General features: G+C 34.8%; 1 pseudogene; it reads left to right on the forward strand.

Moving 5' to 3' along the window:
- Positions 1 to 433: 433 nt before the first annotated feature.
- On the forward strand, positions 434 to 10,574 carry LOC149784287 (L-xylulose reductase pseudogene; annotated as a pseudogene).
- Positions 10,575 to 13,217: the final 2,643 nt, after the last annotated feature.

Below are 13,217 nucleotides of genomic sequence, written 5' to 3' on the forward strand. Positions count from 1 at the left end.
ATTATGAACGTAAACTTTCCTCTGAGACTATCGAAGTTTTGTCCTAACTTTTTAAAGACAGCTAGCGTTTTATACTGCAGACTGTCCATTTGTATATGTCTATACGCTTGTAATTCAATGGGATTGAACATATATTTTCTACTAGTGTTAAGTATATTTGAGATTTTCGGAAGGTGTTGCGTAGTTAGGTGTTATACCAGCATCTGTTTCCGAGATCAGTTAAAAAGTTGTTTTAGATAGTAACGACTTTTAAGTTGTTAAAATAAGGTGTGTAAGTACTGATATTCAGTCATTAGTGCCAGATAGCCCAGATCCAACATCACTTAAATCTTACACCTTACACCTTCACAATCATAAAATAGTCTGTGTCTTAACTAACACGTTTAAAAGTTGCTGACATGCAGCTAAAACTTTATATGTGTTGCAGATTGAAATGGCGTCCAATTCCAGATTTGCAGGCAAAACAGCTTTAGTTACTGGAGCCGGAAGAGGTATTGGTCGCGGAACTGCCGAAGCTCTTCACAAACAGGGGGCTAAGGTCATTGCATTGGATATTGTCGAAGACTACCTGCATAGTCTCAAGAAGATGTATCCTGAGATCACGACGGTTCAGGTCAATCTAGCGGATTGGAAAGCCACGAAAGAAACCATTGAAGGTTTACCAACGGTTGATTTACTTGTCAATAATGCAGGTTTGCTAAAACTGGGTCCGATGTTGGACACGACTGAAGAGGATATCAGTTTACTTTTGGATGTCAATCTGAAAGGATATTTAAACGTTGCACAAGTTGTGGCGAGAAAGTTGATTGCAGAGAAACGTAGAGGGACATTTGTTAATGTGGCGAGTGTGGCTGCTAACAAACAATTTGCTAGAGCAGGTGCATATTGTGTATCGAAGTGTGGTGTACAGATGTTGACGGAATTGCTGGCTTGCGAGTTGGGACCACAGGGCATCCGAGTAAACGGAATCAATCCCGGAGTTGTTAGCACCGACATGATCAAGATATACGGCGAGGAAGGTATACACATGATAATAAAAAACACCCTTAGGTCGAATCGGAGAAGTTTCTGACGTTGTGAATGGAATTTTATTCCTACTAAGTGATGAGTCGTCTTATATCAATGAACATTCTTTAGTGCTTGATGGTGGTCTGTTGAAGATTTAATGTTTTCCTAGCAAAACGTATATCCTCATTATTTGTATGAATATAGGACACAAGTTCACGCCCACGATGTCTTCTAGGGTGAACTATTATGATTACAGTTATGAGCGCTATTTTCGTTTCCTTTGCATAAATGTATTTTGGACAGAATAGAGTAAATGTTTCAAGAGATATAACTGAGAATAATTTTTGTGTAATTTGACGTCTTTTTCTCTCCAAATGTAACACCCATGCATTGCTGCCTATACCACTACAACCCATATAATCGATATTATTATTATTATTATTATTATTATTATTATTATCATTATTATTATTATTATTATTGGACTTTTTAATTTTAATAAAACTATAAATAAATTTTAGCAACCACCAATTTTAAACCATTTTTTTTTTCATGTTGAGTGCAGCATTGTTCATATGGTTTGTTGCTCCTGTTCCATCATTATATGTTGTCAAAGCCTTCAAAGTCCAATTGGATAAAAAGGTCTGCTTTCATTGCTTATTGTGACGCAACAAGTGAGTATTTGAGGGTTGACGGTACTAAAAGAGAAGCCGCAAGGGACAAATAGATTAAACAGCATAGAAAATGCCTGTAATTATTATAGAATAGTCTCCGCTTCTTCGCCATATAGTGAGCCATCCTATCAGTATCGTGATAGTCGTTCGAAACTACAAGCATTCGGAACAGTATAGATATATCTTTTCACCAACCCACTCACCCCGCTAAGACCAGCCAGAAAATGTCGGCACATTCTATGTTGGTATGTACGGATCCGATTCCATGTCAATTCGGTGCGCTTAACACACGAGCCAGAGCTACAGAATAGACCAGACACACTGGCAAATACTGAGATGCTTTACAAAACCTCCGAATGAAACAATCTTAACACAATCATGAATGTCTTTATACTGTATTAATTTACTGCAACGTCCAAACTTAACTCAATACAGTAGCATCGTTTTCAACATCCTAATAAATCCAGATGATGCATGCGTAAATATCGCTCCACCGGATAAACAACTGATTAGTCCTAAAATAGCACAGGAGAAAATACTGTAGTACCTACAAAGCTACGTCATAGACTCAATTCAGACAACAAGTAAATATAAATTTGCATTGCATTATACTACATGGTTAGCGCATCCTAACACACAAGCAATTACATTGGCATTTTATAAAGCTATTAATTGGCGCAACGTAACACACAAACAAGTACTTTAGCAGAGTACAAAGATATTAATTGGCGCAGTCTAACATAATTAATACTGGCCGCTATGTATAGCCTATCGCGTGCTGAAAAATGGCGTTAAACCCTACAACAACAGCAAGAAAAAATACTTGGTGTTCAACTACTTGGTAGGCGAATTTTACACCCCACTACTGAAGTATCATACGAATAGACCTATATTATTGCACAATACAATATAGTAGCACTGTATAAAAGCACTTCATATGCATAACTCAATCCACAAGGAAATACATTAGTATTGTAATGTGCGACCTTACTTTTGTACAAAGCTATTAATAAGGCTCATCCTATCAAGAGTGGAAAAAGCCTAGTATTAAGCTGTTGCACATGTATTAAACAAATACTACACATAGAAGATACCGTGGCACTGTATAATCCAACTGTAGTCTAACACTGTCGGGTGCGCAGAGACGAAAATATTTTATAAAGGTATACGGGTATTGAATAGACCAAAGTTTACACGCAGGTAACTTCCAAAAGTGGAAGTCTCATAAGGTCGAGAATTTCTGTGAATGACTAATATGGGAATATGTACATGTCTTAGATGTTAATTAATACATATGTTTATGGAAAACTAAGAATTCTATTTAATAACGTTTAACCGTGTATACATGTTTCTTCAGTCTATGTTCCAACACATAACTGCTTTATATGTTATTGTATACAGTGCACATTTTTTATGGAGAAAAGTATCACTAAACGTTTTGTGCCATTCGTTCAATTACTCTGTCTTAAATTGACATTTAGCAGTCATATAAAAATCACAGAGTAAAATCTCTGCTAAGTCTAGAATGGTGGCAATGTTTTCAGTTAGTGTCACTTGTCAACATATAATGTTTATTTGTTACGAATCTATCATACCATTGACAAATATAATTAAATTTAATTGATTGAATAGTCGTTGGAAAAAGAGTCGGTTTGAAGTACATAAATCGCTAAGTGGCATCATTTCATGAGGGTAGATCTGGATCAGCTTTACAGACTGGTGTCAGAAGTTAAGATGTTTCGAAATAAAAATTATAACATAATGAATACAGCAAGCCTAGAAAACACAATTCATATGAAGACCATATGATGACTACTTTAGATGCTGAACCAGCGGCCAATGATGCTGCAAATCATGCCATTAGTTTCCAACGTGTTGCTCCAAATAAAGTTCGAACGATACTCAGTAGGGCAATGACAAGTACGCAATGCTCATTAAAAAAGACCTTAGGTGAATAAATTAAATCACAGTTTGAACAAAGGATGGAAAAGAACGGTATATAAGGCTAAAACGGTGTTGTGTGAAACACCAAATTATCAATGCATCCTTCGGGAAGAAATTCGACAGCCTATCACAGTCAAATGTGTAAGGGACGTGTAGTTACACTGGACTGTGACAATAAGCGAATAATGGGTGTAACATTTTGATGTGATGTGATGTGATTTGGATTTTTAACGTAGCTTTAACAATTTTTCAGTCATATCGCTAAGATGTCTGCAATGTGGCAGTTTATAGTGATGTCTAGCACTGGGGCATCATGCCGCAGACATGTAGTATGATGTCCCACTCAGTCACGTTATCCTGACACCGGGCCGACCAGTCCTAACACTAACCTCTTAATGCTGAGCGCCAAGCGAGGCAGCTGCTAGTACCGTTTTTGTAAGTCTTTGGTATGACTCGGCCGGGGATCAAACCCATGACCTCCCGCATCCATGGCGGACGCTATGACCACTAAGCCACCGGAGCGGTGTGTAACATTTTGAGGAACAAAGCCTAATTCACTGCCGTAAAAGGTATCCACCGCACATTTCCGAGGATAATTGGATGAAAGTGAACGACAACCATTAAATGTTTTGACAACAAGGAAGTCAAATTAATTTTTCGATTGATCACTTAAAACAAAACTCATAGTATACCAACATTTAGACAGCAAAAGCTTTACTAAAGCTACATGGACCGTACAATTCGTGCGTTGTATATTTTAGTACAGACTTGCTCGACAATGATATTGTGAAAAACGCAATTTCTGCTTTTGTTGCTATGATGCTTAACGAAATTTTCACTACAACTATAAGTGAGTTTTTTCCCCTGATTCGGATTAGTGCACGTATGCAGTTTTATATCTAGTACGTATTCCGCTCTTAAGCATACATTATTTTCAATTTGTTTCCTTTTTCAAAATATATCATTTAAGTTAAGGAGTTAGGCATTTGACAATGTCAATATATATTGTACAACCCTCTGACAACTATCTTTGTATACGTCTGATATTATGCTGCACATATATGTTTGTTTTATCCTTAGATTTACTAAACAAATTTGATTGCTCTCATTTATCGCTTTTCTTCTGGATTTGAAAATCTGAACCCAAAGAGAGAGAGCGTGAGAGAGAGAGAGAGAGAGAGAGAGAGAGAGAGAGACAGAGAGACATACAGACAGACATATGTGTATGACAGAGAAAGAGACTATATCATATTTCATTGGTAAATCAGTACCTAGGATAAAACTTTTGATTGTAATGCATACCGTTTACTTGTGGATGAAAAAATAATTTGTGCGTTGCAGACGTACAAACGTTCTCAACCATAAGATCAACGCGTATTTTACCTATACGTAAGATGTTCATCAAGTACGTATATATGTATCGAATACAGATACATCATATCCATTTAAATTTACAGTCTGACTTGTATTATGCAACAAGAAATATTACCGCCGTGGCCTGGAGTTATATTAACAACTATAAATATTAAAACAGGAATGTATTCCAACAACAGACATACTTACATTCATACCATTTTGTAAAAATAAAAGTATGCTTATTTACTAATTCCAAAAACCCTTCTCCCCGTTTCAAACAGTTTTATTTTAATAAGCAAAATATACAGTCATCTTGTACAATTATGTTTTTTCAATTATCACATACGATTTCAAAACAAACTTGGGATCATTTGATCAGGCCTTTCCATGCGTATGTGTGCACTGATTCGATAGACACTCGATACCTGTGCAATATGATTGGTCTGCAGACGTGCTCAATGGTCTCAGACTCGTGATATATATATATATATATATATATATATATATATATATATATATATATATATATATATATATATATATATATATGGTGTATCTGATCTGATGTTTATCGTATCCAAATACCAGATCAAAATCACTTCATAGAATACTTGTTTTGCTACTACATGTACGCTTAGTACTGATATTAAGATCTACTTACATTGCCAAACTCTAAAGGACGAGATTCGTGCGACTCACAGATACCAAATTAGGGACAGGCCCATCATATGCTTGGAGCACCGCACTTAATATGTAACAGGTTATAGCCTTGGAACAAATGAAAGTTTTTAAACATGTAAAGATATTGACAGCCTTAGAAGGAAACCAAAGACTCAAGTATTCGGTCCACCTTTGTGTTCCGAGTCATCCTTTGAAGAAACGATCATAACAACAGTCAATTGCAAAATTTAGTAGCGTGCAACTCTTAAACTTTTGCAGCAATTACCGATTCGTGAATGCCAACATGATATGTGCATATGAATGCTCGTGTACCGTTCTGGAGCTAAAGTAGCTGCGGTAAACGCCATTAGGAAATAATTATTGCCTGGAATAGAAAGAGTTACAGATAATATTTTACTTTATTTGAGCGAAATACTTAACCACTCTTCTCCGGATAAAATATATATAAGCATATAAGTGTCAAGTGCAATATTCAATATTTTCTTATTTGTGTATGAATTCGGATCACTTCTATGTTTTATAACGATATTTAACAACAATGTGCTACTAGTTTTAAGTTTAGATATAATCACCTAGGTTTCCGTGATCAGTTAAATTGTTTTTTTATGCGGTAATTAGTTTAACTTTGCTAAGATCAGTTATGTAAATTGATTAAATTCAACCTCAAGTACTAGTCATCCCTGGGGAAAGATAAGTTTCTTTACAATTTAATTTCCTGCTAATGTCTTTGTTTGGAGCAAAGGCTGTTATGCAAAATACATTATACACAGATGTACTAACATGACTAGCAACACATTTACCTTTTATAACAAATATTTATCGGTTATTTATTTGGCATAGAAAAAACCATGTTAATGACTTATTCATCAGTTGACTGTTACTAACTATCCAACCACGTGTACTGCGGGCTTTTATGCGAACAACCGCAGCAATAAATGTTGCAAATAAATGGAAAGTCCCCTTGACTCTCTACGTTTAATTTGTATGAGTGAACTTTATTGTAGACGACTAGTTATAGTCAACCGAAGTTTTCTCAAATAAGACACAAACAGATGTATATGTCCCAAGCGATTTTTTGTATGTTGTCACATGTGAACCGTAAATGTTATACACTGGAAAGGACAAAGGACTAGAATGGTTTTGTTTATATTTCAATCGTCCTCTTACTGCAAAGGTGAAACCCGTTTTCCGCGAAAACAGTTATATTTCGAGAATATCAGCCATTTTGAGCACAATTGAGCTAACACTATTTATATTATGCCAATGTGTCGGAGAGAGAGAGAGCCAGAGAGAGAGAGAGACAGACAGACAGACCGATAGATAGAGCGAAAGAGAGATATTTTTAGACTTTGTTGCTAAACGGACCTGCTAATCGACCAACAGGGACATGATAGTTAGAATTAAAAGAAACAAATAAGAGAACGGGAACAATAAGATGAATATGATAGAGAGAGAGAGAGAGAGGGATCCTCCATCATTGTACTACTTCTAGGACCCTCTATCTCCCTTTCTCTTTCCTGATTCGCCTTCCTATCACTCTCTCCTAAAATCTCGAACCTTGTTCTCCCCACTCCTTCGTTTCTTTCTCTCTATTTAAATGAGAACAAGACAATGATATATAAAGAAAGAGAGATGCATGAGAAGGAGTGAAGTTGATGGATCCGGGAAAGGTATGTATATTGCCTACATTCTTAAGTTATAATTCCTATTTGATGTAAATTTTGTTACTACAACCTTAACAGTTCAACTATCTAGTTCAACAATCCATGACCTAGACACTCTTTCCTACGTATATTATTAATACGTATCAAACTTCCGGCTGTAATGTATAAGGTTCACTTGTCGATAAAAAGAGCTCTTTTTTACTATATACATATAAAGCTCTATCAAGCCGGACATATACACATATTAGATTAGCTGCAAGCAAAGATTTCCTCCTGTAAGTATCTATATATATAATATATCGTGTTCAGGGGAACTTATTAACCACATACATTTATAGCCTGAATTGTATTAAATACTAAGATATATTACCTCCTGGAGGTATTCTGTCAACTGTAAACAGTAAAATAAATATTTACTTCTATAATCATACTTACAAGCATAAATTATGTCTTAGTATTAAAAGTATGCTTCGTGGCAAAAACTATATACTCTTCTTGCCATGTATAATGTTCATTTCAATTAGTATTTAAATCTTTTATCTCGCCTTTTTTGAGAAAGAAGCTAACGAATATACTGCTTGCGTTTGCAAGTCTCAAGAATGTATTCAAATGCAGATATCCAGATCAACACAAAAACAAATTAAACCGTTACATCCTAATCCTTTGAAGGAACTGGTTTAGACGAAATCTTCTCAACAAGCTATTTATGCGTCACAATTGCTGGCGCTTTGAAATGGAACATGTATATCTGACGATTGTGCACCAAGCTAAACTGTATTGAAGACTTACTACGCCATGACTGTTTTTGCCCATTACATTTAAATGGATACGCTTTCATGGGTTATGGGTCTGGTAGGCTTTATTAAATGCTCAGTTCTGTCTTCGTTAACTTTACATTGTCAGAATCATGCAGAATTTTGGTGCAATGAACACCTTTATATTGCACGTACGTGTGACAATTTGGAATCATGTTGTCCCTTAGTTCATTAAGATGTACGTCGCATCTAGAGCAGTGTATCGGTGGGTCTTAGATGCGTCTAAGTTGTGTCGGACAAATTATAACATCGACCAAATACACTCAAAAACCCTCATTTTGTAGCACAGTTAAAATGAATTACTGCAACAGTTTTATTGTTGTTACTGATGTTCTGCACATCATAGAGGTACCGGGAACTGGTATAAAATGCTCGATACTACAAATAAAGTTTGTTACAATATGACATAAATCCACTTGTAAGGACCAACGGTGAGAACCACTACCTGCCTTACAAAGTATCCAACAACTCATTTGGTCTTTCAAGCAAATATCCATTGCATTTTCACAGCAAAGAGTCCTTAAATCAGCAACAAGTTTTATTTGATATAGGTAATGTACGTTTATACCAAGTCAAGATGGAATGTTAATGGTTTCCTCCGTGTAATTCTAAAAACAGAGAATATGTTGAGAATTGAATCATTTCTCATCTCTTCTTGATAGTTATGATTTGGGAGAATGACATTACCAATCACAGGCAGCAAACATATATAAACATGCATTTACCGTTTCTGTTTACGATTCTCACACTTTCAAAGAAGGTAATGTTATGTACATTTAATTTAATTGTTCATGTGCTAGATTTGTTTTCAAATAATTTTATTTCATTACATGCTTTCGTAATGTAATAGTGTGTGCTGGACTTGACCTTATCCAAAACTGAGTTCCTTCCTGCTTCACCTAATTGACCTTTTTAATTTTATTTCATGTCAACAACTTTTGCATAACTTCATGTTTTCTATGTTTATATGCTTAATATCAGAGTCTTCATTAATGGAAGAAGTAAATATGTTTATTTTAGACTTTCTTAGGTGAATTTTACATTTTGTGATTTTGGTTTTCTAAACATCAAGATCATTCTAGAAGGTTATTTTCCATTAGATAATGTTTTTGTGTAGAAAATGCTAAGTGTGACCTAAGGACAAGGAGAGTACTATATAACTTTATGATTATGAGGACTTGGTCATTCGTGCTGTAAATTCAGACACTTGAATTTGTATTATAGGTTGAGACCAGTATTTTTATTTACTGGAATCAAGTGATGATATTCTTTGGAAATACCAAAGTACGCTGATAAAATTCTTGGATTGACACTGGAATGCATAGTATATTCAAACTTGGAATTATATTTCTGTGATTCAAAAAAAAACTGTTGACACATCAAAACTTCAATAGCTACCACAGACACTTCAGTTTTAGAATTTTTTCTGGACCTTTACTGAATTTTATTCAGGACTTTAAGTAACTATAACTTGTGTCTATAATTCGTGGATTTTTTTGGGATTGAAATCGCAATACCTTATGTATTTCTCTCATTTTCAAATTGTATTTTACGGAAATAAATACATTTCTTGAATTCTACAATGCTTATTCTCTTTTACTCTTTTCTGTTACTTATTTTAAGAGCATATACTCGTAAGAGTTACACAACTTGTTATTCCTTTTTCAAGGCTTCATTGTCCACTTTGAGTTGTAGTCTTACTGACGCATTTATAGCATAATATTTTGTTGGGAGTGGCACTGTATTTCTTCAACCATTGTCAATATTAATATCGATACCATGACTTAAAATGATTGTTTCTATGTATACTCATCTTCATCAATGGAGGAAATACCCCTGATATTAGACATTATGTATCGTATATCAATTATATACCACCTTAAAATTGACACACGGTTGTAGCTGAAGTTAATTTTGCCTGATTGTGTTTTATAAATTACTTTAGTCGCCGTATACATTTTCGTATCTGTTAAATATTTCCGCCTTTAGAGACATGCTGTGTATGCCTTCCAGTGTCACCCGTTAAGCAGTAATTGAAACTTCCTGTTCAGTTTTTGTATGCTGATTTATGTTTGAATTTGTTAATAGCATGCTCATCATACATGGACAGGCGTACTATATTATCATTTAAATAAGACTCAGAGCAGATCTGCTTATGTAGCAAAACTAATTGTATCTCTTAATATTGTTGTATTCCAATTCTCTACATTCTAGAGTACTCCAACTCTATTCATCTCAAAAGCTTCAAATTTGAACTCTAGCTGTAGAACATCAACAATGCGTCTGGGATCGGTGTCTTAATATATTCAGCTACTTCAAAAGTTGTTTAACATATGTGATTCTTTATATGTACAGTTCTGATTGGTTTATGTGCTGAAATGTACTTAATGAAGCTGATACAAGCTGCTGATAGCTTCCAAGCAAGCCTTTAATCACAGAAATCCAGTGTGATGTACACAACTGGTATCTAACTGATTATGTGGCTTTTAAACTTGCATCCCATTATTTTGTTCCCTCATGATCACGTAGTTAAGGAAATCTTGAAATGATTGTGTTTTTGAACCTGAGGCATATCTACAAATTTGAGGAATTGTAGAAAGCAAATGGACAAACGCATTTCAAACTTGCAAGAAAAAACTACTTTACTTGTGTTTGATTCGCAGTGTCCAGCCCATAACGTCATTCAATCTTACATGAATGTCATACAACTCAAAGCTAGTTGCAAAGTTGATGAATTGCATAAATAATATCGTCCAGACCTATCCTAATGTATACACATTAGAAAAACTTTGACAAATATGTCATGACTATTCAATGGCTCACAAACGTACATTCATAAAGAAGTCTTCCTCTCCATAGGTTATTGGTAAAAGAACATATGTGTCTCATACAAGTACATCCAAATCTTCATTTGGCATAATGAACAGAAATACAACTTGTAACAGGATTGATCTTAACTCCTGATCTCTTCTACGTGCACTTATTGTATGCAGGAATTGCTCGAAATTTCTGCTTGACCCTGGTTAAAATGCAACCAACAAAATTCAAATAATACCGAACTATTCAAAATGTTATTATTTCAAAAGAGGTTATGGTCACAGTTTGGGAATGAAAACAAAGCACTGGTTGAATATAATAAGCCCCAGTCTAATTCCATTGTAAAGATAAATTAACAATTGAGGTCAAAACGCTCTATAACACTTACTGGTGATTCGTCCAAGCCCATCACTATGACATTTTTTAGGAACTCTTTAGCTTCTCCAAGTCTTTTGTTATAAGCTACTTGCCATTGTCTCAGAAGACGACTTCTAGTGTATGTGAGTAATCCGTAGCTTTGTTTATGTCCTTCCCGTTGTGTTTATTTCATATTAGAGATAGTTTCGCTACCACTGACAGTCGGAACTATGTATGACTTCTTTTCCGATTGATGGTATTCGTTTATTAATAGGCTATAACCTAGCTGCAGATACATTTGTGACTAATCCACTTACACTGACAAGTCCTGATTGGATCAGATTGTTGATGTTATTGAAAATGAAATCCGTAATATATATCATTCTTGTGAAGTTACCAGAGCAATGGCAAGATGAGATCAGTAGAAAAATATTGATCCGAACATTAGTCCTCTAACTGACATATTTATTGGCCAGTCTTTCTAAGAGTTCGCCCTTGCTTTTGGTATTGAGATCGATATATACTGATGATTCTCCTTTCAAACTTCTTCTCTCTATTTTAATTAGGGTAACAAAAGTAACACTCGTTTTGGAACGGGGACAAGACCACGAGATATATTGTTTGTTGCGGAGGACTATTTGTGAAAATGTTAGCCAAACAAATATCAGTTTTTTATTTTGTGAAACATTAGGCTTTACATGAGGAAACTGAGATTATCGTAGCCACCTTATAGTGACGAGTGGTCATTGAGTTACCTCAGTGCCAACCCGAGTACATCAACTGTGCATTCATTGTCTAGAAAAATATCTCCCTTGGGTAATCATGTTCGGTACAATAAGATGTCGCATTTACCAGCGGATATATATATCTCATCTGCGAGTTGTTATTGCATGAAGATAATCGTTTAGTAGTGTAAAGGTAGACCCTTATCTAAAATCAAGTCAGCATGATGAAGGTAGTGTATGCATGCACATGATTTCCAAATGCAAATATTTTGAATGTGATGAAAACTAAATTCATAATAAAAGCGTTTATATATTGTTTATACGTTTAGGCCTGACAAAGCCAGCCAGACCGGCTAAATTTAAATTATCGAATGTTTTAATAAGTCATGCACGTTTAGGCATTTAACAGTTTTAAGTTTTCTCCCTGTCACCCTGAAACTCAAGTTCTTTAGAGCAGTTGTAATAACGAAAGAACTTTCGTATATAAATATGTTAAATGAGTATTATGGTAGAGATGACACAGTTAATTATTCCATGAGTTAAGTTGTACCTCTTCGATATTGTGAGGGAGAAAGCGATGCAGCCTAAGTATAATGGATTTGATATAAGCAATTTTCGTAATTTATAAATATTTAAATATATGGACCAAACAAATTCACATCTACAAACAAAAGGAAAGAGTGTTGAGATGGTTGGTTACAAACATGTGAAACCGAGTCCTAACAGAATGAACCCTGTAAAACAAGACTGTTATGAAAAAGAAATTCAAAACTTGTTGTGAAATGATTTCTTTGAAACAATTAACCAGATAATCATTCCGTATGTTTAACTACTAATGAATTTTCAATTGTATCGCAAGAACAGAATCATTTCCAAACAAACATTAACAAAATTGGAAATGTAACATATGTCACATAGCTTGACATTTTAAAACGTTTTAGAATTGTTGTAAAGTCTGTTGTCTTAACATGTTTAATTCTGGATTTCACCACAATCTCCATAATCAGGAGAGAGAGAGAGAGAGAGAGAGAGAGACTGAGGAGAAAATTTAGCGCATGCGGTAGACCATTAATTTGATTCAAGCATTTCTAGAAAGGCTTACATAATGAACCACCAATAGAACAAAATGTCAGTCCTCAATTCTATATACAATAATACTTCTAAAGAAGGTTTGAA

Source organism: Sinohyriopsis cumingii, chromosome 14, assembly GCF_028554795.1.
Source record: "Sinohyriopsis cumingii isolate HCF-2022 chromosome 14, ASM2855479v2, whole genome shotgun sequence".
In the NCBI taxonomy this organism is placed as follows: domain Eukaryota; kingdom Metazoa; phylum Mollusca; class Bivalvia; order Unionida; family Unionidae; genus Sinohyriopsis; species Sinohyriopsis cumingii.